Here is a 27,989-nt window from a genome sequence, read left to right on the forward strand (position 1 = left end):
GATGTGGGATAAGCAGTTTGATAATTTAGTCACAGTGGAGGAATGGAGAGGGATGGTGGTGAGGCAGAGCTGGGTGTTGTCAGTTTACATGTGAAAACTAACACGGTGCTTTTGGATGATGTCACCTAGTGGCAGCTTGTAGATGGGAAATAGGAGGGACTGAGGGTAGATCCTTGGGGAAACCGAGTACAAGGACTGGAGAGGAAAGGGAGTTTGGAGATGGAGAAGTAGTTTGTAAAGATGGGAGGAACAAGTGTTTTTTAGGATGGGTGATGACAGTGGATTCAATGCTGAGAGAGACAGTACCAGCAGAGAGTGAGAGCTGTTCACAATATCAGCTCACATGGAGAAGTTGGGATGTCAGCAGTTTATGGGAATTATCAATCGAGCAGAACGGGGGTCTCATGGACAAGGTGAATTCTGACGGGAGAGAAAATGGAGAAAGATGGAAGTTCAGAACTTGGACAAAAATGGGCTTTAGAGACAGTTTCGTCCGGTAGGTTAGTGGAGGAAAGCAGCAGAGGCAGCTGATCGGATTGTCTTAACCTTAGTGACAAAGAAGCTGTGAGAGCGCCTCACACTTGTTATTGGAGGTGAGGATGGAGGAGATGGGGAGAAGGAGACCTTCAAAAGGAACTAACTTGTGTTAGCGATATTAAAAAGATACAACACACTTTGTTTAACTCAAATTGATTTGACTTGATTTTTATTCAGAATTTAATTCCTTGTAACTGGATTAGAGTTTATGAACATCAGCAGGAACTGACCCCAATGAACATGTTCCAGTCCAGGATGTGATTAACAGCGAGCTCCAATCACTGAAGTTACTTGTGAACTTGCTGGTGCATCAGCAGGTTGGATAACTGAGTGAATCCCCTCCCACACTCAGAGCAGGTGAACGGTTTCTCTCCAGTGTGAACTCGCTAGTGTACAGTGAGGTCAGATGATCGCCTGAACGGCCTCTCATCAGTGTGAACACGGTGATGAGATATCAGTTCCCCAGAACTTTTATAACACTTCTCACAGTCTGGACATTTAAATGGTCTCTCCCCAGTGCGAACTCGCTGATGTACAGAGAGGTCAGATGATCGCCTGTACCCAGTCCCACAGTGAAAGCACCTGAACGGCCTCCTCGGTGTGAACACGTTGATGGGACATCATTTCCCAAGAACTCTTATAACACTTCTCACAGTCTGGACATTTAAATGGTCTCTCCCCGGTGTGAATTCGCTGGTGTCTCAGCAGATTGGAGGAATGAGCAAATCCTTTCCCACACTGCGAACAGGTGAATGGCCTCTCCCCAGCATGAATGTGTTGGTGTGTCTGCAAGTGGTATGTGTGTATGAATCCCTTCCCGCACTCGAAGCAGGTGAACGGTCTCTCCCCAGTGTGAATGCGCTGATGGATTTTCAACTTGGACGGATAATCAAATCCCTTCCCACAATCCCAGGTTTTTCCCCGGTGTGACTGCATTTATGTTTCGAAAGGCCAGATGATCGACTGAAGCCTTGTCCACACACAGAACACGAGTACGGTTTCTCCCCACTGTGAACGGTGCATCTTCCTTCCATCTTCAAACTCCCATGATGTTTATGTTACAAATGTTTTGGTGAGTGTAGATCTTGATGTGATGTTCAGTTTGAATTTCCTGACTGAAGTTCCTTCACTTCTAATACTCTGCGAAATTGATTCAAAACAGAAAATAGGGCGTGAGAGAGAACCCACCAAAACACAAAGACAGGTTGTGAAATTGAGCTGAATGAATCTGGACATTTGTGGGGCTGGCACTGGGAAAAGGTGACCACGAAAACTGCTGGGTTGTCATAAAAAACAACTGGATCACCTCTTTGGGAGGAGAGAGGGAGAGTGTGTGTGAGAGAGGGGGTGTGTGTGAGAGAGGGGGAGTTGGGCGAGAAGGGGAGTATGTGAGGGTGCGAGCGAGAGAGGGTGCGGGAGAGAGTGACAGTGTGTGTGGGACGGAGAGCATTTGGGAGAGAGGCAGAGACAGAGAGAGGGTGTGTGTGTGTGTGAGAGAGAGTGTGTAAACACAGTGGTAATGACCTGAAATGCAAACACTTGCGTTCAAAGGACGATAATGTGCACTTCCTGATGAATCAAGTGAAGCTGTCACATTGTGATGTAAGAGTTTGCTCAAGGTTCCTGTCTGTAAATTCTCTTCTAATACCCTGAAAATGAAATTTACAAAAGGTCAACCCTAAATGTCAATCCAAAAATGGAATTCAGAAAATAAATTTGTGGTTTGGGTTTGTCGTGCGTAAATTCTCCCTTTCTAACTTCCTGTAAAAGGAGTTTCTCAAATCCATCATTGTGTGGGACGGCACGGTGGCACAGCGATTAACACTGCTGCCTTACAGCACCAGGAACCTGGATTCAATTCCGGCCTTTTGGGTCACAGTCTGTGTGGGTCACTGTCTGCCCCTGTTTGTGTTGATTTCTTCGGGCTGCTCCAATTTCCTCCCACAGTCCAAAGGTAGATTGGCCGTGTTAAATTGCCCCTTATGTCCAAAGATATGTTTGTCAGGTGGGGTTACGGGAACAGGGCGGGGGCTTAGGTAGGGTGTTCTTTCAGAGGATCTGTGCAGACTTGATGAGCTGAATGGCCTCCTTATGCACTGTCGGGATTCTATGATTGTCAGTCTAGGATAGAAATTCCCAACATTCCCTTCTCCTGCTCCCTAGTCCAGTTCATGCTTCCCGCTAAACTTTTTAAAAAAAACTTAGTGTACCCAATTATTTATTTTGTATTTATTTATTTCCAATTAAGGGGCAATTACTCATACTGCGCGCAGCTTTAATCACAGCCCGGCCCCTCCCTTCATTCACTCCGATTGGTTGGAGGACCAGCTGTGCTTGGTCGGTCCTCCAGTCCCCCTACTCTTCTTATTGGTCCGGAGCCGCTGTCAATCACCTGGACATTGTGATAGTTCCAGATGGTGAGAGCCGCCACAGGCTCAGGCTGATTGTCCAATAATTTTTTTTAACTAACTAGAGTACCCAATTCACTTTTTCCAATTAAAGGACAATTTAGTGTGGTCAATCCACCAACCTTACACATGAGGGTGAAACCCACGCAGACACAGGGATAATTTGCAAACTCCATACGGACAGTGACCCAGGGCCAAGATTCAAACCCGGGTCCTCAACGCGGTAGTCCCAGTGCTAACCACTGTACTGCCCTCTCCACGCTTATACTTTGCCCCTCGTCGTCATCAGCAGTCCCTCATTTGAGGATGACGTCTACTCAGGGTCTTGAGTTTTTGCCATGGGTGGACAGAACCACAGATGTTGAGACCATCAGGTATTGGGATCAGGAGAGGAGGATGTATTTCCCTTTCTTTCCATCAATCCACCGCCCCATCATTCAGACATTGGGACTCAAAGGGTGATAACAGTTTGATGGATAAGTTGGCTGCATTCTGAACAATGGGCAACAAGCTCCTCCCACTCATCGAAAGGTTGCCCCCGACAAAGATGGCGACCACGCATGCGCCATGGTGCACACTCATTCCAATAAAGATGGCGGCCGTTAATCCAGGCCGAAAATGAGGGGCTGCAGCCCCGTTTAGTACAATCTGGATCCGGTAAACTCTTTTCAGAGTTTAATGACTCACAATGTGCTTACGCAGCGTTTCCGACCTTCCCCGCGATTTCACGCACCCTACATATTGTTAACCGCCTCTTACAAATCATGGATGCAAAGAAGAAGAAGCCGCTCCCCATCGCCATTACTGATACTGCGCATGCTTCAATATCAGCTGGTCCCGCCCCTCATTCACTCCGATTGGTTGGAGGACCAGCCCTCTCGGTCGGGCCTTCAGTCCTGCCCCTCCTCTTCCTATTGATCCGGAGCCGCTGTCAATCACCCGGGCATTGTGACAGTTCCAGATGGTGACAGCCACCACAGGCTCAGGCTGACTCGCTGATTGTCCAATAATGTTTTTAAAAATAACTTTAGACTACGTGGCCAATCCCCCTACCCTGCACATCTTTGGGTTGTGGGGCAAAACCCACGCAAACACAGGGAGAATGTGCAAACTCCGCATGGACAGTGATCCAGAGCCAGGATGGGACCTGGGACCTCAGCACCGTGAGGCAGCAGTGCTAACCACTGTGCCACCGTGCTCCTTGATTCTCCAATAATAACAGTGAGAGTCTCAGTAACAATAATAGTGGAGATGGGGCCCAGAGGAGAAGAGCAAAGGATTCACTCAATTTGAGAGCAACAAACACTGTCTGTTCCCATAATAAGTCAGGCTGCAGTTTGTGAGTGAAAACATCATTGGATCAAATGTAATGATGATACAGTAAGCATCTAGAGAACCAAAACTAAATTTGGTTTTCAAATAATAGTGAAGTAGTCATGGTTTGTTGACCACATAATGCAATCCGCTTCTGGTGTGTGTTACTCTGCCCCATTAGACAATAACCTTAAAAAAAAAAATTAGTATACCCAATTCATTTTTTTCCAAGGGAAATTTAGTGTGGCCAATCCACCTACTCTGCACATCTTCGGGTTGTGGGGGTGAGACACACACAGACTTGGGGAGAATTTACAAACTCCACACGGTCAGAGACCCAGGGCCAGGATCGAACCCGGGACCTTGGCACTGTGAGGCAGCAGTTCCATCGTAGCACAGTGGTTAGCACAGTTGCTTCACAGCTCCAGGGTCCCAGGTTCGATTCCCGTGTTGGGTCAATGTCTGTGCGGAGTCTGCACATTCTCCACATGGGTTTCCTCCGACAGCTCCAGTTTCCTCCCACATTCCTAAGCTGTGCCGGTTTGGTGGATTGGCCATGCAAAATTGCCCTTAGTGTCCAAAACGTTTAGATGGTGTTACTGGGATAGGGTGGAGGTGTGGGGTTAGATAGCGTGATCTTTCCATGGGCCTGTGCAGACTCGATGGGCCAAATGGCCTCCTCCTGCACTGTAAATTCTATGATTTATGATCGAGCGTTAAGCACTAGGTGGTCACCATGCCGCACCATTTATTAGGCAATAACCTGCCTGTTATTCCAATTCTGGTGTATGTTACCATTGCAGGTCCTGGGCTGATTGGAGTCTGGTACAATAAACAGAGTCTGGTTCCAGTGCCTCTGAGGTCATTTGACCTGCATGTAAGCTGACATTAATGGAGACAAAAGGCCCAGTAAATATCCAATTGTAATAGGAGGACAAGGTGTAAGGAAGCAATGATATTTTGAGGTTTCTGTGTTGTGGTGAGTGTCACTGGGAGGTGTGTGATAAAATAGGAATGGAAACATGACAGAGACACGTGTGACTGACTCCACCTGACTGAGAGCTGTTATACCCAAGGGGACAGCAATGAGGACATGGGGAACTCCAGAGATTTCTGATATTCGAGGTACATCTGTTAGAGGAGCTGAAAATATTCAGTTCCTTCTCATAGTTCTCGAGTTACACAGTCACACAGGAAATGTATCCGACAGCTCATCAAAACCAAAGTTTTAATCTTCTCTTTGAGACACACTGTGATTGAAAAGGTCAAATGTTAAAACATCAGTTTGAGCAAAATTCAGAATGTCACAAAGGTGAGTGAACTGTCCAATTAACCCCATTCACCATAACTCTGCCAATTTACCGTCCACAAGAATTTATCCAATTCCCTTTGAAATTTACTGTTAAATCTGCTTCCTGCAGCCTGTCAGTGTGAATTCTAGATCACATCACATCACTGTGTAAAAACAATTCTCCTCAACACTTCCTTGGGTTCTGTTCTAAAATATCTTAAATCTCTGTGTCCTCTGGTTACAAACCCTCCTGCTCTTGGGAAACAGTTTCTCCCCATCGACACTATCACAAATCTTTCCTCATTTTAAACACCTCTATTAAATCTCCCCTTCACTTTCCCTGATCTCAGAGGGACAATCCCGGTTTCTCCTGCTCTGAGCCACAGTGACTCGAAACGTTAACTCTGCTTCTCTCAGTACCGATGCTGCCAGAATGGCCCAGTTTTTCCAACATTTTCTGTTTTTCCAACATTTTCTGTTTTTCTCCCTCTTTTTCCTTCTTCAATCTATCACAAACACTTCATGATTTTGAACACCTCAATTAAATAGGAATAGGAGTGAAATATAGATGGAAGGAGAAAGAAAGACTGATAGAAGAACTGAGAGATTTAAAAAAACAGAAAGGCGAGGTGGCAAGAGATAAAAGCTGAGAAATAGAGGAAACAAGTAACACAGAAAGAATGGTATAAAATATAAGGGAGCAGGTTATCCGTTCCCAGCTACAGAGAGCAGAGGGAACTCAGTGACTGATCCACAAACACAGCCGGTTCTGTCCGGGAATGGAGACTCTGAACGGAAATAACCGGCTCATTTGTAAATGTCACCACAATGTGATCTGTGTGACTCTGCCCTGACTCTGTGGGCAGATATAGGCTGCACTGACAGATGTTCTCACCAGTTTGTGGCCCTTGAATTTATTTTCTGCTCAGAAGTCAGGTGTGCTGTTTGGAACCGGCAGCAGAGAAACAGGAAATTGTGTTTCCTGAGAATGAAACAGAAGGCGTCAGTTTCACGTTATCACCGTGAACAGTCTTCCTGCCTGTGAGGGTGAACTCACTCTGACAGCATCAAGAACAACCACACAGATTGCTGCCGGTCTCAGCATTACATTCACCTCACTTCCCATTTTAAACATTAAAATATGAGGTTATTTAATTTTTTAACATGTTCTCTGAATTGGAAGATGGACTGAGGATTATCACTGGGAGAATTAAGGGGACATTATACAAAATTAAATTTCCCTCAAAGAGGGTTTTTAGAAAATAGGAGATTAAAAGTGAGTCAGGGCCAATCAGAGAGAGAGAAAGTGAGAGGTAGAGAGAAAAAGGATTGAGTCTCCAGAAATGAGATGTTCACTCAGAAAGCGGAGAGGTTCAGTGTGTTCGGTGCTTCTTCAGAGAGAGATAATGAGAGAGAGAAACGTTTAGTGAGTTTAGGCGCTCTGTGAAATAGAAAGGTTAAAGGAGTGAGTGTGTGAAAGATAGAGAATGGTTGGAGGTATGTGAAACGAGTGAGTGAGAGCGGAGAGACGTTAAGTGAGAATCTGAGAGAGAACAGAGATGTTCAGTGAATGAGAGACAGAAGAGCAGGTTCACACACCCGAGGATCACTGAGAGCGATCAGAATAAGGAGTCCACCCAGAAAACGGCCAATAGGAATCTTCAGCTGAACACATCACTCATTCTTAAAGGGACAGTCGGGGCTCTGACACTGTTCAGCTCCCAGTTAAAGGGGCAGACACATCAATAAAACTAGAAATTCTTGGACACAAGCTGCAGCTCCTTCTTTATCTGGGAATGAAACTATTGTCTAATTCTCCCTGCTGTTACCAGGTTCCTGTGATGCCCTCCTGCTGCTATTTTAATGCAAACTTCCAGCAATCTATTTTAAGTAGGTTTCAATTCAATGAATTCATTGTGACTGTCACACAAACACAATAAAATGTTTTAGACGGATTCCGATGCATTTTCAGCCTGGAAACTGAAACCAGCTTTACATTCAATCAGGAACATCACAGCTTTACACCAATCACTGATTTGACAGCACAGTAGCCTAAACAGCAGGCCTGATGGGATGCATCCCAGAGTGTTAAAAGAGATGGCTAGGGAAATTGTAAACGCACTAGTGATAATTTATCAAAATTCACTAGACTCTGGGGTCGGTCCCAGAGGATTGGAAAGTAGCAAACGTGACACCACTGTTTAAAAAAGGTGGTCGGCAGAAAGCGGGTAATTATAGGCCAGTAAGCTTAACTTCGGTTGTAGGGAATATGCTGGAATCTATCGTTAAGGAGGAAATAGCGGGGCACTTGGAGGGAAATTGTCCCATTGGGCAGACGCAGCATGGGTTCACAAAGGGTAGGTCGTGTCTGACTAATTTGGTAGAATTTTTTGAGGATGTTACCAGTGCAGTAGATAACGGGGAGCCAATGGATGTGGTATATCTGGATTTCCAGAAAGCTTTTGGCAAGGTGCCACACAAAAGGTTGCTGCATAAACTAAAGATGCATGGCATTGAGGGTAAAGTGGTAGCATGGGTAGAGGATTGGTTAACGAACAGAAAACAGAGAGTGGGGATAAATGGGTGTTTCTCTGGTTGGCAACCTGTAACTAGTGGGATCCCTCAAGGATCAGTGTTGGGCCCGCAGTTGTTCACAATTTACATAGACGATTTGGAGTTGGGGACCAAGTGCAATGTGTCAAAGTTTGCAGACGACACTAAGATGAGTAGGAATGCAAAAAGTGCAGAGGATACCGGAAGTCTGCAGAAGGATTTGGATAGGTTAGGTGAATGGGCTAGGGTCTGGCAGATGGAATTCAATGTTGCCAAGTGTGAGGCTATCCATTTTGGGAGGAATAACAGCAGAATGGATTATTATTTAAACGGTAAGATGTTAAAACATGCTGCTGTGCAGAGGGACCTGGGTGTGCTGGTGCACGAGTCGCAAAAGGTTGGTGTGCAGGTGCAACAGGTGATTAAGAAGGCTAATCGAGTTTTGTCTTTCGTTGCTAGAGGGATTGAGTTCAAGACTAGGGAGGTTATGCTGCAATTGTATAGGGTGTTGGTGAGGCCACATCTGGAGTATTGTGTTCAGTTTTGGTCTCCTTACCTGAGAAAGGACATATTGGCACTGGAGGGAGTGCAGAGGAGATTCACTAGGTTGATCCCAGAATTGAGGGGATTAGATTATGACGAGAGGTTGAGTAGACTGGGATTGTACTCATTGGAGTTTAGAAGGATGCGGGGGGATCTTATTGAAACATATAAAATTATGAAGGGAATAGATAGGATAGATGCGGGCAGGTTGTTTCCACTTGTCGGGGAAAGCAGAACTAGGGGGCATAGCCTCAAAATAAGGGGAAGTAGATTTAGGACGGAGTGTAGGAGGAACTTCTTCACCCAAAGGGTTGTGAATCTCTGGAATTCCTTTCCCACTGAAGCAGTTGAGGCTCCTTCTTTCAACATTTTTATGAAAAAGATAGATGCCTTGCTAAAGAATAAAGGGATTCGGGGATATGGTGTACGGGCCCAAGAGTGGAGCTGAGTCCACAAAGATCAACCATGATCTCATTAAATGGTAGAGCAGGCTCGAGGGGCCAGATGGCCTACTCCTGTTCCTAGTTCTTATGTTCTTGTAATACGGATCAAGGCTAGCAGCGCGGGTTTAATTCCCGTACCGGCCTCCCTGAACAGGCACCGGAATGTGGTGACTAGGGGCTTTTCACAGTAACTTCATTGAAGCCTACATGTATAAGCAATTATTATTATTACATTTCCAGCATTCACCATTGTTCTTCCCGACTCTGAACACAGTTGTAAAGGAGACTTCTGTTCCGTGTCTAGGGGTTCTGAGATGTGGAAGAGAGTGGCTGGAACATATTTCTTACACACCTCAAGGTTAACCCACACGGAGACTTTGCTGACAGTGAAGAGAGATGAGAGAGACCAAAGTGCCATTTATCCCTCTCAGTGTGACCATGAAGGACTGTGTCCAGGCTGAAGTTCTGTTCCTGCCGTGTGATCCTCCCCCAGATTGTCCTTTCTGAGCTCAAGACAGGTGATGTTCAACACTCAGATGGGAAAGACAAAAATCTGCACAATGTTTCAAACAAAGCAGATTTATTTCACATTTATTCAGAATAATAAACCTCATCAGTAGATTAAGGCAGTCAGAGTGAACATTATTCAGTCCTGGACATGATTAACAGCATCAATCAGGGTATAATCTAAACCTTGTAGTCGCTTGTGAACTCGCTGGTGTGTTAGCAGGTGGGATGAGTGAGTAAACCTCTTTCCTCAGACATTGCAGTTGAATGGCTGCTCCCAGTGTGAACTCGATGATGTTCCAGAAGATAAGATGAGAAAATTCCTTCCCACATATGGAGCAAGTGAACGGCCTCTCGCCACTGTGAACTCTCTGGTGTGTCAGCAGGTTGGATGACTGGCTGAATCCCTTCCCACACACAGAACAGGTGAATGGCCTCTCCCCAGTGTGAACTCGCTGGTGATTAAATAGGTTGGATGAACGAGTGAATCCCTTCCCACATACTGAGCAAGTGAATGGCCTCTTCTCACTGTGAACCTGCTGATGTGTCAGAACGTGTGAATCCCTTCCCACATTCAGAGCAGGTGAATGGCCTCTCCCCAGTGTGAATTCTCTGGTGGTTCAGTAGGGCAGATGGACGGCTGAATCCTTTCCCACACACAGAGCAGGTGAATGGTCTCTCCCCAGTGTGAGCATATTGGTGTGTTAGTAAATCCTTTTTGTTTTTAAAGCTCTTCTCATAGTCAGGACAGTTAAAAGAGTTGTTAGCAGAGTGAACAAGTTGATGTGTCTGCAGGTGGGATGACTGAATGAATCCTTTCCCACACAGGGAGCAGGAGAATGGTCTCTCCCCAGTGTGAATACGTTGATGGGCCAACAGATCCTTTGTACATTTAAAACTCTTCTCACAGTCAGGACATGTAAATGGTCTCTTATCATTGTGAACAAGTTGATGAGTCATAATGTGGGATGACCGAGTGAATCCCTTCCCACAAACAGGGCAGGTGAATGGCCTCTCCTCAGTGTGAACTCGCTGGTGTGTCAGAAGGTTGAATGAATGGGTGAATTCCTTCCCACAAATGGAGCAGACAAACGGTTTCATCCCAGTGTGACTGCGACGATGAACTTCCAGTTGTGATGGGTACATAAGAACATAAGAACTAGGAGCAGGAGTAGGCCATCTGGCCCCTCGAGCCTGCTCCACCATTCAATGAGATCATGGCAGATCTTTAGTGGACTCAGCTCCACATTCTGGCCCGAACACCATAACCCTTAATCCCTTTATTCTTCAAAAAACTATCTATCTTTATCTTAAAAACATTTACTGAAGGAGCCTCTACTGCTTCACTGGGAAAGGAATTCCATAGATTCACAACCCTTTGGGTGAAGAAGTTCCTCCTAAACTCAGTCCTAAATCTACTTCCCTTTATTTTGAGGCTATGCACCCTAGTTCTGCTTTCACCCGCCAGTGGAAACAACCTGCCCGCATCTATCCTATCTATTCCCTTCATAATTTTATATGTTTCTATAAGATCCCCCCTCATCCTTCTAAATTCCAATGAGTACAGTCCCAGTCTACTCAAACTCTCCTCGTAAACCAACCCCTTCAGCTCTGGGATTAACCTAGTGAATCTCCTCTGCACACCCTCCAGTGCCAGTACATCCTTTCTCAAGTAAGGAGACCAAAACTGAACACAATACTCCAGGTGTGGCCTCACTAACACCTTATATAATTGCAGCATAACCTCCCTAGTCTTAAACTCCATCCCTCTAGCAATGAAGGACAAAATTCCATTTGCCTTCTTAATCACCTGTTGCACTTGTAAACCAACCTTTTGCGACTCATGCACTAGCACACCCAGGTCTCTGCACAGCAGCATGTTTTAATATTTTATCATTTAAATAATAATCCCTTTTGCTGTTATTCCTACCAAAATGGATAACCTCACATTTGTCAACATTGTATTCCATCTGCCAGACCCTATCCCATTCACTTAGCCTATCCAAATCCCTCTGCAGACTTCCCAGTATCCTCTGCACTTTTTGCTTTACCACTCATCTTCGTGTCGTCTGCAAACTTGGACACATTGCCCTTGGTCCCCAACTCCAAATCATCTATGTAAATTGTGAACAATTGTGGGCCCAACACTGATCCCTGAGCGGCACCACTCGCTACTGATTGCCAACCAGAGAAACACCCATTAATCCCCACTCTTTGCTTTCTATTAATTAACCAATCCTCTATCCATGCTACTACTTTTCCCTGAATGCCATGCATCTTTATCTTATGCAGCAACCTTTTGTGTGGCACCTTGTCAAAGACTTTCTGGAAATCCAGATATACCACATCCATTGGCTCCCCATTATCTACCGCACTGCTAATGTCCTCAAAAAATTCCACTAAATTAGTTAGGCACGACCTGCCATTTATGAACCCATGCTGCATCTGTCCAATGGGACAATTTCCATCCAGATGCCTCGCTATTTCTTCCTTGATGATAGATTCCAGCATCTTCCCTACTACCGAAGTTAAGTTCACTAGCCTATAATTACACGCTTTCTGCCTACCTCCTTTTTTAAACAGTGGTGTCACGTTTGCTAATTTCCAATCCGCCGGGACCACCCCAGAGTCTAGTGAATTTTGGTAAATTATCACTAGTGCATTTGGAATTTCCCTAGCCATCTCTTTTAGCACTCTGGGATGCATTCCATCAGGGCCAGGAGACTTGTCTACCTTTAGTCCCATTAGCTTGCCCATCTCTACCTCTGTGAAGACCGCCCAAAAAACCTGTTCAGTTATTCAGCCATTTCCTCATCCCCCATTATTAAATCTCCCTTCTCATCCTCTAAAGGACCAATATTTACCTTAGCCACTCTTTTTTGTTTTATATATTTGTAGAAACTTTTACTATCTGTTTTTATATTCTGAGCAAGTTTACTCTCATAATCTATCTTACTCTTCTTTATAGCTTTTTTAGTAGCTTTCTGTTGCCCCCTAAAGATTTCCGAGACCTCTAGTCTCCCACTAATCGTTGCTACTTTGTATGCTTTTTCCTTCAATTTGATACTCTCCCTTATTTCCTTAGATATCCACGGTCAATTTTCCCTCCTTCTACCGTCCTTCCTATTTGTTGGTATAAACCTTTGCTGAGCACTGTGAAAAATCGTAACTGAATCCCTTCCCACAGTCTGCACATTTCCACAATTTTTCCATGGTGAGGGGTCTTTATGTCTCTCCCGGTTGAAGCTTTGTCCACACACAAACAAGCGTTTAATTTCTCCCTGCAGTGAATGATATGATACTTTTTTTGAGGCTGTGTGACTGGTTAACACTCTCTCCACAGTCAGTGGACTGGAAAACTCTCATTGGGGGTGGGTCTCGGTGCTTTTGCAGTCACACTGCTGAAACAGAACAAACACTTCTCCTTCCAAATTCAAAGAATGAAGATATTGAGCTCTTAATCAATTGAGTGACTGTCAGATTTCGATGTGATATTTGGTTTGAGTTTTCTGTCGGCCAATCCTCCACTTCCAATATCCTGTAAAAGGAGTTTACAAAAGCCATCGCTGTCAATCCAGGGTAGAAATTCTGAACTGACAATTCTAGTTTCTCTCTTTTGGTCCCCTAAAGCTGTAAATCCCCGTCCCACACACTCTCCCTGGGCTGAAATCCAAACCCATCTCACCATCTCTTTGCTTTTCTCCCTCCCTCTCCTCTGCCTGGGTTCAGTTCTCCAGCTCCTGTCTGCAGACTGACAATCAAACCAATGGGTCTTATTGGGGGGTTTGGGTTCTCACCATTGTCCCCGCTCGCTGCGGATCTCATTCAGCCTGTGGGAGCCGCACTCACTCTCACTGCGGCTGCGCTCAGCCCGGAGCAGCACCGCGCATGCTCCACAGAGAGGCGACTTCCGGGGGCGGGACATTCGGACGCCTGCGCGTTCTGGCTCCTGTGATGGAGATAGGGCGTATTCATTCTCGCCCGGCATTCCTGGTAGGCTTATCCGCCATTATTCCGTTACGTTCCTAGGGGTGATAAATTGGTTCAGGCACGTTTGATACAGTTCGGTGTTTGTACCGAATGGGGCGGCCGCATCGGTGTTTTTCTCTCTGAACGGTCCCTGTTGACGACTGTCATCTGTTTCGGGGTCGATATGCCGCAGGGCGCCTGCGCGGCCGCCACCTGTCTCAGGTGCAGCAGGGCGCCTGCGCGGCGGCCTCTTTCTCAGGTACTGCAGGGCGCATGTGCGGCCGTCCTGGACCCGGAAGCCGGAAGAGAGAATCTTGTGAATTTCTCTCCTGGACTGAAAGTCCTTTGGAAACTCCTTCAGGAAGTGGAGGATTTACCAACGGGAACTTCAAACCAAACATCACATCATCATCTGACAGACTTACTCGATTCATTAGGACCTGAATATCATTGGGAGGTAAAATGGTTTGTCTGTTCTGTCCGTGGATAAAGATTTCAGATATCAGAGTGACTGGGAAACTTATAATGACCATTGCAGGTTAAATTTGAGACTAATTACACCGATCACATTGGAGAAGTTAAATAATTTGCTGTTGTACTCTTATGTATGCAGGTAAATTTTAAAATGACCGCATTAGCATACTTGGCAGCTAAACTGGGCAAATGCTGACCTTGTTAGTAGTGAGTTACTATCCCGGATTTTATTAAAGTTTGTTGTTCCTATTGCATTTCATTCAGCTCATCGTGGCTACAAAATAGGTAGTCAGCCTAATCTCAATTTCCAGATTGTGGTATGTAGCTTTTTAAGTTACATCAATTCAAATGTCTATCTGAATACTTTATAAATGTTATGAGGGGTTCTGCCATCATTTCCGGCAGCATGTCACAGATACTCACCACCCTCTAAACCTCCTAGTCCTTCCCTAAATCTCGGCCCCCTTTTATATGTATCCCTCAACCAAAGGGAATTGGACCTTCCTATCCAATCTATTTAGATCCCTCAGAAATTTAAAAATATATAAATTTATATATTTTTCCAATTAAGGGGCAATTTAATTTGGCCAAGCCACCTACCCTGTACATAGTCATAGAATTTACAGTGCAGAAGGAGGCCATTCGGCCCATCGAGTCTGCACCGGCTCTTGGAAAGAGCACCCTACCCAAGGTCAACACCTCCACCCTATCCCCATAACCCAGTAACCCCACCCAACACTAAGGGCAATTTGACATGGCCAATCCACCTAACCTGCACATCTTTGGACTGTGGGAGGAAACCGGAGCACCCGGAGGAAACCCACGCACACACCGGGAGGATGTGCAGACTCCGCACAGACAGTGACCCAATCCGGAATCGAACCTGGGACCCTGGAGCTGTGAAGCAATTGTGCTATCCACAATGCTACCGTGCTGCCCCAAATTTGGGTTGTGGGGGTGAAACCCACACAGACAATAGGAGAATGTGCAAACACCTTACAGACTGTGACCCGGGGCCAGGATCAAACCCGGGTCCCCAGCACACAGGCACAGAGTCACTGTGCCACCATGATCCCCCAGAATTTTATACATTTAGAATAATCTTTATTATTGTCACAAGTAGGCTTACATTATCACGGCAATTAAGTTACTGTGAAAATCCCCTAGTAGTAACACTCTGGCACCTATTCGGGTACGCAGAGGGAGAATTCAGAATGTCCAATTCACCTAACAAGCACGTCTTTTGGGACTTGTGGCAGGAAACCCATACAGACACTGGTGAACGTGCAAGCTCCGCACATAGTGTCCCAAGTGGGAATTGAATCCCGGGATCCTGGTGCTGTGAAGCATCAGTGCTAACCACTGTGCTACTGTGCCACCCATAAAACAGTTCCGCTCCATGTTCTCCGATTAAAGAAGCTGAAGCGCGCAGAATGGGTCTTGAACCCACGGCCCTGGGATTAAGACTCCCATGCTCTGCCGACTGAGCTAGCCAGGCTGCTTTTCATAATTTCATTGTGGTCTCTCTTCAGTCTTTTCTGTTCCAAAGAAAACAGCCCCAGTTTATCCAAACTTTCCTCAGAGCAAACATTGTCAATTTCTGGCTGATGTTCGTAAATCCCCTCTGTACTGCCTTCATTGGCCGGGGCATTGAGTATAGGAATTGGCAAATCATGTTGCAGCTGTATAGAACCTTATTTAGGCTACACTTGGAGTATAGTGTTCAATTCTGGTCGCCACACTACCAGAAGGAAGTGGAAGCTTTAGAGAGGGTGCAGAAGAGATTTACCAGGATGCTGCCTGGTGTGGAGAACATTAGCTATGAGGAGCGGTTGAATAAACTCGGTTTGTTCTCACTGGAATGATGGAGGTTGAGGGGAGACCTGATAGAGGTCTACAAAATTATGAGGGGCATAGACAGAGTGGATAGTCAGAGGCTTTTTCCCAGGGTAGAGGAGTCAATTACTAGGGGGCACAGGTTTAAGGTGCGAGGGGCAAGGTTTAGAGGAGATGTACGAGGCAAGTTTTTTTTACACAGAGGGTATTGGGTGCCTGGAACTCGCTGCCGGAGGAGGTGGTGGAAGCAGGGATATTTAAGGGGCATCTTGACAAATACATGAATAGGATGGGAAGAGAGGGATACGGATCCAGGAAGTGTAGAAGATTTTAGTTTAGACGGACAGGCACAGGCTTGGCGGGCCGAAGGGCCTGTTCCTGTTCTGTACTTTTCTTTGTTCTACTCTCTCGAGTGCAATCTTCCTGTGTACAGGAATCTAGCTCTGGCCTAACTAGTCCTGTCCTGCCATTTATCATGTAATCCTTTGCCTTGTTTTCCCTCCAGCTTTCTTCCTCACTATCAAGTGTTTAACCATTTTTGTGTCACAGGTAAACATCTTATTCATGTTCCCACATTTACTCTCAAATCAATGATGTAAACCAGGAGTGAAGGGCCAGTACTGATTCCTTTGAAACCGGCACTGGAAACAGCCCTTTGATTTTCTCTATTCTTTATGGGATGTGAGTGTCATGGGCAAACCAGCTGGGTTGCCCATTCCTAATTGACCTTAAACTGAGTGGCTTGCTAGGCAATTCAGAATTAACCACATTTCAGTGAGTTGGCCAGATCAGGTAATGCCGGTGCAGACTCGATGGGCCGAATGGTCTCCTTCTGCACTGTAGATTCTATGATTCATTCTGATCTTGGGTCACTCTCTATGTGGAGTTTGTACATTCTTTGTGTCTGCATAGATTTCCTCCGGATGCTCTGGTTTTCTCCCACAGTCCACAGATGTGCAGGTTACATGGATTGGCTGTGTTAAATTGTCACTGGGAGGAGTTGTGGGGATAGGGTGGGGAATTCGCTAAGGTTAGTTGCGCTTTCAGGGGGTTGCTACAGACTCACTGGGCCGAATGGCCTCCTTCTGCACTGAGGGGATTCCATGATTCTACATTGGATCCAATGATATGTTCACTCACACACTGCAGCCTGACTCTTATTATGGGAACAGGCACTGTGTTTGTTACTCTCAAAGTGAGTGAATCCTTTGCTGTTTCTCCTCTGGGCCCCATCTCCACTATTATTGTCTGATTGTCCCACTGAGACTCTCACTGTTATTATTGGACAATCAGCGAATCAGCCTGAGCCTGTGGCCGCTCTCACGATCTGTAACCGTCACAATGTCCGGGTGATTGACGGCAGCTCCCGACCAATAGGAAGAGGGGGGCGGGTCTGGAGGACCGACCGGGAGCGGCTGGTCCTCCAAACAATCGGAAAGATTGAGGGGCGGGGTCCGCTGTGATTGAAGCATGCGCAGTGTGGGTAATGACAAAGCAGAAGGGCGTCTTCTTGAGATCCGAAATTGGTAAGTGGCGTTTAACAACATGTAGGGAGCGAGAGATCGCGGCGGTGGGCGAAAACGTTGTATAAAGCTGTTGTAAGCCGCAACCCGCGGAAATATTGACGGGACCCAGTTTGTACCGAGCGGAGCTGCAGCTCCTCAAATTCGGCTCGGGGTAACGACCGCCATCTTTATTGGATGTGCATCAGGGCGCATGCGCGATTGTCATCTTTGCCAGGGCGATGTTTCAATGAGTGGGAGGAGCTTGTTCCCATTGTTCAGAATGGAGACAACTTGTCCATCAAACTGGATTAGTCTTTGAGTCCCAATGTCTTATTGATGATGCAAAGCGGTGGTAGAGGTGGAAAGAAAAGGAAGCCAATCCTGCTCTCTGGATTTCACTCTCATTTCACTGTCTCCGTGTGTTTCCTCCGGGTGCTCCGGTTTCCTCCCACAGTCCAAAGATGTGCAGGTTAGGTGGAGTGGCCATGCTAAATTGCCCTTAATGTCAAAATGGTTTGGGTGGGGTTACTGGGTTGAGGGGATAGGTTGGGAAGTGTGTATTTAAATGGAGTGCTCTTTCCAAGGGCCGGTGCAGACTCGATGGGCCGAATGGCCTCCTTCTGCACTGTAAATTCTAAGATTCATTGGACCTTCTGTCCCATGTGTCCAAAGCTCTGCAGCTCTGTTCAGTCACATGAAGACCCAAGGCAGAAACTCCCAACCCTGAGTAGACAACACCCTCCAATCCAGGGACTGCTGAGGACAAGAGGGACAGTGTGCAGCGGGGGCGGGGGGGGGTGAGCGGTCATCCTGGACCAGGAAGCAGGAGGGGAGAATGTTGTGAATTTCTATCCTGGTCTGACAGTGATTAATGTTGGAAACTCCTTTTACAGGGGATTAGTAGGGGAGGATTTACACACCGCAAACTCAAACCAGGAGAAATATTTATCTTTCCTGAATTTCATTTCTGGACTGACAGTGATGCCTTTGTAAACTTCTTTCAGAGGGGCTTAGAAAGGGGTTTGCAGACAGGAAACTCACAACCAATCCTTACATCAAATTCTGACAGCACCATTCGGACCTGGAGATTATCGACCTTTGTGTGTAAACATTGAGTTCAGATCATTACCACTCACTGTGTAAAACCTCCCCTGTAGATCTTGCTCACAATCATAAATCTGTGTCCCATAATCCTTTTATAATCTGCTATTGAACAGCTTTTCTTTATCTTTTGTACAGGCCAAGAGTCCACCCAAGATGGCTGCCACACACGTACCCATACACTCAGAGTAAAACAAAAACAGTTCTTTAGTCATCAGGTGGCTAACCCGTCTCCCTCCCACCCCCTATATGTCTACATTGTGCTTCATAAAGAAAATCTCCCTTCACCCCAAACAGAAAAACAGATTTTATCAGAAAATATCAAAACTATATAGAGGAAATCACAACACCCATCCCATCGCATAGGAAACGTAGATCTTGTCCAATACAGATAACTGGACTCCAGTCCATGTTTTACGATGTTCTCCTCCTCCAGTGTCTCAAAATGGAAGTCCAATGCGAGCTGCAGCTTTGCGGGTATACCATCCCGAATCAAACTCCTATCTTACACAGAGCAGCCTGAAGCTTCCTCACCAGCCGGCTCCCACATCTTGGTGAATCCTCACTCGGATAACTGAGTGAATCCCTTCCCACACTTAGAACAGGTGAATGGTCTGTCGCCGGTGTGACTACGGTGATGAGTCCCCAGCTCACATGGGGATCTGAATCCCTTCCTACAGTCCCCACATTTCCATGGTTTCAGCAAGCTGCTGGTGTCCTTGTCCCTCTCCACGTTGACGATCAGTTTATGTCTTGTCCCCACAGAGAGCATGTGTACGGTCTCTCCCCGCTGTGAATGGTGTAATGTTTTTTCAGACTGTGTGACTGGTTAAAGCTCTTTCCACAGTCAGTTCACTGGAACACTCACTCGAGTCGCGTGTGTATCGGGTATTTTTGCAGTCACACTGATCTTGAAAATCTTTTCCTACAGACAGAACAGACAAACATTTCTTCTTCCACATTCACAGGCCAATGATATTCAGGTCCTGATGAATGGAGTGACTCTGTTAAATCTTGAGGTGAAGTTTGATTTGAGTTTCCATCTGTAAATCCTCCACTTGTAATATCCTGTAAAAGGAGTTTACAAAAGTCATCACTAGGGGCAGTGGTTAACCGAGGACCCGGGTTAGATCCCGGCCCTGGCTCACTGTCCGTATGGAGTTTGCACAGTCTCCCCATGTCTGCGCGGGTCTCACCCCCACAATCCAAAAAGATGTGCAAGGTAGGTGAATTGGCCACGCTAAAATTACTCTTTAATTGGGGTAATAAGAATTTTGTAATAATTTAAAATAAAAAATTACAGCCATCACTGTCAGTCCAGGATAGAAATTCTGAACAGACAATTCTAGTTTCTCTGGAACATTTTGCCACGTCCCACACACTCTCCCTCCTCCCTGGGCTGAAATCCAAACCCATCTCCCCATCTCTTTCCTCACTCGCAGTTTTCTCCCTCCCTCTCCTCTGCCTGGGTTCAGTTCTCCTGTCTGCAGACTGACAATAAAATCAATGGGTCTTATTGAGGATTTGGGGCCTCCAGCGGGTGTTAGTGAATTTTCCCCGCCCACCTGCCAGGGTTTCCTTCCTTGCCAGGATCAGAGTCCTCATTGATGATTTGAGCCCAACCTGGAACCACGGTAAATCGCTCCTTAATTGGGAGAAAAAAAATTATGTGAAGGTTCACGGTTCCACAAAGTGTTTCCAACTCCCCACCCGTCTCCTTAACACAGGCATTTTCAAAGTCGGGGGCGCGACCTGCGGGTGGGTTGTGGGCAGGTGTCGTGAGGGCCGCGGAGCCATCCGTCACGGCGCTCCCAAACACGCAAATCCGTGTGCAACAGCCGCAGCAGCCGACTTTTAATAATTTATTTACACGCACAGTAAGATCTACTCATGCACAACAGTACTACCAACTAAACTATCTCTAATGCTAACGCCTATACTTAACTTCGGGTGCCCACTTAGTCAGAGGAACAATGGCTGTTGTTCGGATCTGAGGCTGTTGGGTTCGAAGGTATACAGGAGAACAGCTAAGGTCGTCCGTCTGATAGCGAGCGTTGACCTTGAACTGAGTTGCTTCTGGTGATGCTGGTGGAAGGGTCTCTCCGCTTCGAGAGCCAATTCAAAGAGAGCGATTCTCTCGTGGGGGTTCGGCGGGAGCGGTGCGCAAGTGATTTATGGGAGGTAAGTTTTTCCTTTAAAACACTTACCCTCACAGGAGCAGGCCTTTGGATTTCGGCGGGAGCGATGTGCAAGTGATTTCTGGGAGGTAAGTTTTTCCTTTAAAAACACTTACCTTCACAGGAGCAGGCCTTGGGATTTCGGCGGGAGCGGTGCGCAAGTGATTTCTGGGAGGTAAGTTTTCCTTTAAAAACACTTACCTTCACAGGAGCAGGCCTTGGGACTTCGGCGGGAGCGGTGCGCAAGTGATTTCTGGGAGGTAAGTTTTTCCTTTAAAAACACTTACCTATGTTATCTATCTTGACTTCCAAAAGGCCTTTGATAAGGTGCCTCACGGGAGACTGCTGAGTAAAATAAGGGCCCATGGTATTCGAGGCAAGGTACTAACATGGATTGACGATTGGCTGTCAGGCAGAGAGTTGGGATAAAAGGTTCTTTTTCGGAATGGCAACCGGTGACGAGTGGTGTCCTGCAGGGTTCAGTGTTGGGGCCACAGCTGTTCTCTTTATATATTAACGATCTAGATGACGGGACTGGGGGCATTCTGGCTAAGTTTGCCAATGATACAAAGATAGGTGGAGGGGCAGGTAGTATGGAGGAGGTGGGGAGGCTGCAGAAAGATTTAGACAGTTTAGGAGAGTGGGCTACATCCTAGAGTTCTAAAGCAGATAGCTGAAGAAATAGTGGAGGCGTTAGTTATGATCTTTCAAAAGTCACTGGAGTCAGGGAAAGTCTCAGAGGATTGGAAAATCGCTGTTGTAACCCCCCTATTCAAGAAGGGAACAAGGAAAAAGATGGAAAATGATAGGCCAATTAGCCTAACCTCGGTTGTTGGCAAGATTCTAGAATCCATTGTTAAGGATGACATTTCTAAATTCTTGGAAGTGCAGGGTCAGATTAGGACAAGTCAGCATGGATTTAGTAAGGGGAGGTCGTGCCTGATAAACCTGTTAGAGTTCTTTGAAGAGATAACAAATAGGTTAGACCAAGGAGAGCCAATGGATGTTATCTATCTTGACTTCCAAAAGGTCTTTGATAAGGTGCCTCACGGGAGACTGCTGAGTAAAATAAGGGCCCTTGGTATTCGAGGCAAGGTACTAACATGGATTGACGATTGGCTGTCAGGCAGAAGGCAGAGAGTTGGGATAAAAGGTTCTTTTTCGGAATGGCAACCGGTGACGAGTGGTGTCCCGCAGGGTTCAGTGTTGGGGCCACAGCTGTTCTCTTTATATATTAACGATCTAGGTGACGGGACTGGGGACATTCTGGCTAAGTTTGCCGATGATACAACGATAGGTGGAGGGGCAGGTAGTATGGAGGAGGTGGGGAGGCTGCAGAAAGATTTAGACAGTTTAGGAGAGTGGTCCAAGAAATGGCTGATGAAATTCAACGTGGGCAAGTGCGAGGTCTTGCACTTTGGAAAAAAGAATAGAGTCATGGGCTATTTTCTAAACGGTGACAAAATTCATAATGCTGAAGTACAAAGGGATTTGGGAGTCCTGGTCCAGGATTCTCTAAAGGTAAACTTGCAGGTTGAGACTGTAATTAAGAAAGCAAATGCAATGTTGTCTTTCATCTCAAGAGGCTTGGAATACAAAAGCAGGGATGTACTTCTGAAGCTTTATAAAGCATTGTTTAGGCCCCATTTAGAATACTGTGAGCAATTTTGGGCCCCACACCTCAGGAAGGACATACTGGCACTGGAGCGGGTCCAGCGGAGATTCACACGGATGATCCCAGGAATGGTAAGCCTAACATACGATGAACGTCTGAGGATCCTGGGATTATATTAATTGGAGTTTAGGAGGTTGAGGGGAGATCTAATAGATACTTACAAGATAATGAATGGCTTCGATAGGGTGGATGTAGGGAAGTTGTTTCCATTAGCAGGGGAGACTAGGACCCGGGGGCACAGCCTTAGAATAAAAGGGAGTCACTTTAGAACAGAGATGAGGAGAAATTTCTTCAGCCAGAGAGTGGTGGGTCTGTGGAATTCATTGCCACAGAGGGCGGTGGAGGCCGGGACGTTGAGTGTTTTTAAGACAGAAGTTAATAAATTCTTGATTTCTCAAGGAATTAAGGGCTATGGAGAGAGAGCGGGTAAATGGAGTTGAAATCAGCCATGATTGAATGGTGGAGTGGACTTGATGGGCCGAATGGCTTTACTGCCACTCCTATATCTTCTGGTCTTGTACTTGGAGGGGCTTTGCGCGCTTTTAGGCGGGCCTTAAACTTAGTCCCAATTAATTGCGCCGCTTATCGATCACTGTTATCGATCTTGACAAATGAATTGGTGGGTGCCCTGATGGCTGGGCGTGTCTTAGGTGGCTGTTGGCCTTGCTTTGTTTGTGCTTTTTGGTTGGGGAACTGGCACCAGGATGTCTGTAATAGTATCGGTTACCTGAGTGTCATTCCTTTGTTTCCCGGAGATGGGCCAACAATATGCTAATCGACCCATAGTTTCAATCCCGTCTGGGAGCTGTTTCCCAAATATGCATTCAGGCTCTGTGTCTACTTGTTTTCTAGTATTGTCCACAGTTCCCTATGTTCTTTGCGAGTGTCCATTTTGTATTCTGGAAGTGGCTACATGATGAAGTGGAAGTCTCTTTCTCCAAGAATGGCGAATGATCCAACGATGGTTTCACCGCAGCTGTAACTTCAACCAAGAATGTCAGCGTTTTTAATCTTGATTTTAAACATTCCAAGTGCCTGCAGGTTGTATTTGGAAGCTTTATCAATTAATTGATTGATTTTTAAGTGTCTTTTATTTTTTAATATTTAATTGTAATGTTTGGGCGAAATGTGATAACTCCAATTTCTAGAGGATGAAAACATTTTCAGTTTCTGCATTTTTTTCCTGTGAAACCTTATCAAATAACCCCCCCCCCGCCCCGAACTTGTAAAAAAAAAAGCCGTCTGTTGCCAGCGAATTTGCGCAATCAAAGATGCAGAAGATTTTTTTTTTAAATTCTATGTATTCTTCATGTCTGAAGGGAGGCAGAGAGTAGGTCACACCCCCTGAACATTGACATCACGGGCTTGACGCGATTACGATTCCTCCCTTTTGTCAGCTGCAAACAAGGTAAGGGAAAATGGTGGGTCGCGAAGGTCGGCCGGCATGGGTCGTCAAGGTCGGCCGGGTTGGGTCCCGAAGGTTGGCCGGTTGATTAAAAATGGGTACCCGGAAAAAAAGTTTGAAAAACACTGCCTGAACAGGTTGACGCATTTATTTGACTGACAAAAAGCATGGTGAAGCACTGCTGCCTCACAGGGCCAAGGACCCGGGTTCGATCCCGGCCCTGGGTCACTGTCCATGTGGAGTTTGCCCATTCTCCCTGTGTCTGCGTGGATCTCAGCTCCACAACCCAAAGATGTGCAGGGTAGGTGGATTGGCCATGCTAAATTGCACCTTAATTGCAAAAAAAAATAATTGGTTACTCTAAATTTATTTCAAAAAAGGATTGTCTCTTTCCTAATGTTGACAATTAAAGGGGTGGGTTCCCCAGGAGATGGCTGACATTTCAGGGCAATTAAATTAATAATGGACAGAGATATGTCTAGTTTTGTTGCATGGTCCAGATTAGATATGTTATTTACAGTTTGTAATAAAGTAAATTTATTATTATTTCTCATCTTGTAATAAAGGACTGTGACTAGGTTATAGATTTCCAGTCATCTCTTCCCTCAGAGGGTTGTTAGTCTTTGGATTTCTCTTCCACAGGGACCAGTTGTATCTGGGGGTCATTGAATATATTCAAGCACAAGGTTGACAGATATTTTATTGACAATGGAGTTAAGGGTAATGGGGATCAGGTAGGAAAATAGAGAGAATGCTGATATGAGGAGGGATTTATTCACTCGAGGATGTGGTGAAGCTTTGGAATTCTCGACTCCAGAGGAATGTGGAGCCTCAGTCATCAGGTATGTTCAAGGCAAATATTGATTGGTTTCTAGATATTGAAGATGTCGAGGGATATGGGGATTGTGTGGGGAAAATGGTGTTGCGATCGATCGGCCAAGGATCTCATTGAATGGTTGAGCAGACTCGGTGGGCTGAATGGCTACTCTTGCTCCTATTCTAATCTCTGTGTCCTGGTCAGGGAGCAGTGAGCTGAGCTTGGATCTGTCAATCCACATGAATCAGCACCTTCTGGAGAATTGGGAGGGTGAATATTAGATACAGCAGAGTGAGAATGGAGGGAGAGTGTGTGAGATGGAGATTTAGAGCTTTTTGAGAACAAGAGAGTAAATAATGTTCGATTGAAATAGAATTGTCTTCTGAATTTCTATCCTGTACTAACTGATGACTTCTGTAAATTGTATTTAAAGGATATTGGAAGAGGAGGAATTATAGACAGAAATCTCAAACATCACGTCTCGATGTGACAAACTCACTCGATTCCTTCTGATCTGAATATCATCGGGCTCTGAATATCATCGGCGAGAAGGAGAAATGTTTGTCCGATCTGTCGGCTTCAAAAGATTTTAAACGTGCATGTAATTGGAAAAGCACCGAGACCCAAACAACACACCCGAGTGAGAGTGTTCCAGTGAAATGAAAATGAAAATCGCTTATTGTCACAAGTAGGCTTCAAATGAAGTTACTGTGAAAAGCCCTTAGTCGCCACATTCCGGCGCCTTTTCGGGGAGGCTGGTACGGGAATTGAACCGTGCTGCTGGCCTGCCTTCAAAACCAGCTATTTAGCCCTGTGCTAAACCAGACCCTAACTGACTGTGCAAAGAGCTTAAACCAGTTACGCAGCCTGAAAAAACATCACACCGTTCACAGTGAGGAGAGACAGTGCACATGTTCTGTGTGTAGACGAGGCTTCCACTGATTGTCCAATCTGGAGAGACACCAGGAGACCCAAAACATGGAGAAACCGTGGAAATGTGGGGACTGTGGGAAGGGATTCGGAGCCCCATCTGTGCTGGAGATTCATCGCCGCAGTCACACTGGGGAGAGGCCATTCAGCTGCTCTCAGTGTGGGAAGGCATTCATTGATTCATCCACCCTGCGGAAACATCTGCGAGTTCACACTGGGGAGAGGCCATTCACCTGCTCTCAGTGTGGGAAGGGATTCATTCAGTTATCCACCCTGCGGACACACCAGCGAGTTCACACTGGCGATAGACCATTCACCTGCTCTCAGTGTGGGAAGGGATTTACTCAGTTATCCACCCTGCGGACACACCAGCGAGTTCACACTGCGGAGAGACCGTTCACCTGTTCTCAGTGTGGGAAGGGATTTAGTGATTCATCCACCTTGCTGAGACATCAGCGAATTCACACTGGGGATAGGCCATTCACCTGCTCTCAGTGTGGGAAGGGATTCACTCAGTCATCCAGTCTGCAGACACACCAACGAATTCACACTGGGGAGAGGCCATTCACCTGCTCTCAGTGTGGGAAAGGATTCACTCAGTTAACCAACCTACAGACACACCAGCGAGTTCACACTGGGGAGAGGCCGTTCACCTGCTCTCAGTGTGGGAATGGATTCACACAGTCATCCAGTCTGCAGACACACCAGCGAGTTCACACTGGGGAGAGGCCATTCACCTGCTCTTAGTGTGGGAAGGGATTACATAGAAACATCGAAAATAGGAGCACAAAGAGATCGTTTGGCCCTTGGCACCTGCTCTGACATTCATTATGATCATGGCTTATCATCCAACTCCATAGCCTAATCCCGCTTTCCCCTCCATATCCTTTGATCCCCTTCGCCCTAAGTGCTGTATCTAACTGCTTCTTGAAAACATACAGTGTATTGGCCTCAACTATTTCCTCCAGTAACAAATTCCACAAGCTCACCACTCTCTGGTTGAAGAAATTTCTCCTGATCTCTGTCTAAATGGTCTGTCCTCAGACTGCGACCTCTCGTTCTGTACACTCCCACCATCGGGAAAATTTATCCTGCATCTACCCTGCCAAGTCCTGTTGGAATATTATAGGTTTCTATGAGATCCCCCATTCTTCTGAACTCCAGCGAATACAATCCTAACTGATTCAATCTCTTATACATCAGTCCCACCATCCCAGGAATCAGTCTGGTAAACCTTCGCTGCACTCCCTCTGGAGCAAGAACATAATTCCTCAGATAAGGAGACCAAAACTGCACACAATATTCCAGGTATGGTCTCGCCAAGATCCTGTATATTTGCAGCAAGATATTCCTGCTCCTGTTCTCTAATCCGCTCGCGGTGAAGGCTAGCATAGCATTTACCTTCTTTACCGCCTGCTGTAGCTGCATGTGTACCTTCAGTGACTGGTGTACGAGGATATCCAGGTCTCGTTGCATAGTCCCCTCTCCTAATCTATGGCCGTTCAGATAATAGTCTGCCTTCTCATTTTGTTCCCTCATCTAAATAGTTAATATATCGGGTGGCACAGTGGTTAGCACTGCTGCCTCACGGCACTGAGGATCAGTGTTCAATTCTACCCCGGATCACTGTCTGTGTGGAGACAAGTTCTCCCTGTGTCTCCGTGGATCTCAACCCCATAACCCAAAGATGTGCAGGGTCGATGAATTGGCCACACTAAATTGCCCCTTAATTAGAAAAAAGGAATTGGGTACTTTAAATTTTTTTTAAAATCATTAATATATCTTGTGAATATCTGGGGTCCGAGCACCGATCCCTGCGGTACCCCACTAGTCACTGCCTGCCAATTTGAAAAAGACCATTAATTCCTACTCTTTGTTTCCTGTCTGCCAACCAGTTTTTTAAAATCCATATCAACACACTGCGCCTAATTCCATGTGCTTTTATTTTACACACTAATTTCTCATGCGGGACAAAAGCCATCTGAAAGTCCAAATATACCACATTCACTGGCTCCTCCTCGTTATCTCTACCAGTTACACCCTCAAAGAATTCCAGTAGATTTGTCAAGCATGATTTCCCCTTCATAAATCCATGCTGAGTCTGTCCGATCCTGTCACTGCTTTCTATGTTTTGTGGGGCTGCACTGTTGCTTTACAGCGCCAGGGTCCAAGGTTCGATTCCTGGCTTGGGTCACTGTCTGTGCGGAGTCTGCATGTTCTCTCCGTGTGTGTGTGTGTGGGTTCCTCCGGCCCCTCTGGTTTCCTCCCAGAAATCTCAAAAGACGTGCTGTTATATGATTTGGACATTCTGAATTCTCCCTCTGTGAACCTGAACAGACGTCGGAGTGTGACGACTCGGGGCTTTTCACAGGAACTTCATTGCAGTGTTAATGTAAGCCTACTTGTGGCAATAAAGATTATTATTATAAGTGCTTTGCTACAAAATCTTTGACAATGGATTTGAGACTTTTCCCCACTACCGATGTCAGGCTTACTGGTCTATA

At 46.0% G+C, this 27,989-nt stretch overlaps 3 long non-coding RNA genes across 3 annotated transcripts; 1 reads left to right on the forward strand and 2 right to left on the reverse strand.

The window, feature by feature from the left end:
- Window positions 1-689: 689 nt before the first annotated feature.
- LOC140418518 (uncharacterized) lies at window positions 690-3,756 on the reverse strand. Its single transcript, XR_011945104.1, has 2 exons — window positions 3,633-3,756; window positions 690-1,677 (listed from the first exon to the last, which is right to left on the reverse strand). It is a non-coding gene; the product is annotated as an uncharacterized lncRNA (long non-coding RNA).
- A 5,896-nt stretch (window positions 3,757-9,652) lies between these two features.
- LOC140418505 (uncharacterized) lies at window positions 9,653-13,473 on the reverse strand. The gene is made up of 2 exons (XR_011945092.1): window positions 13,394-13,473; window positions 9,653-13,134 (listed from the first exon to the last, which is right to left on the reverse strand). It is a non-coding gene; the product is annotated as an uncharacterized lncRNA (long non-coding RNA).
- A 398-nt stretch (window positions 13,474-13,871) lies between these two features.
- LOC140418520 (uncharacterized) lies at window positions 13,872-27,930 on the forward strand. The gene is made up of 2 exons (XR_011945106.1): window positions 13,872-14,022; window positions 24,989-27,930. It is a non-coding gene; the product is annotated as an uncharacterized lncRNA (long non-coding RNA).
- Window positions 27,931-27,989: the final 59 nt, after the last annotated feature.

This window comes from Scyliorhinus torazame, chromosome 5 (assembly GCF_047496885.1).
Source record: "Scyliorhinus torazame isolate Kashiwa2021f chromosome 5, sScyTor2.1, whole genome shotgun sequence".
Taxonomy (NCBI): Eukaryota; Metazoa; Chordata; class Chondrichthyes; order Carcharhiniformes; family Scyliorhinidae; genus Scyliorhinus; species Scyliorhinus torazame.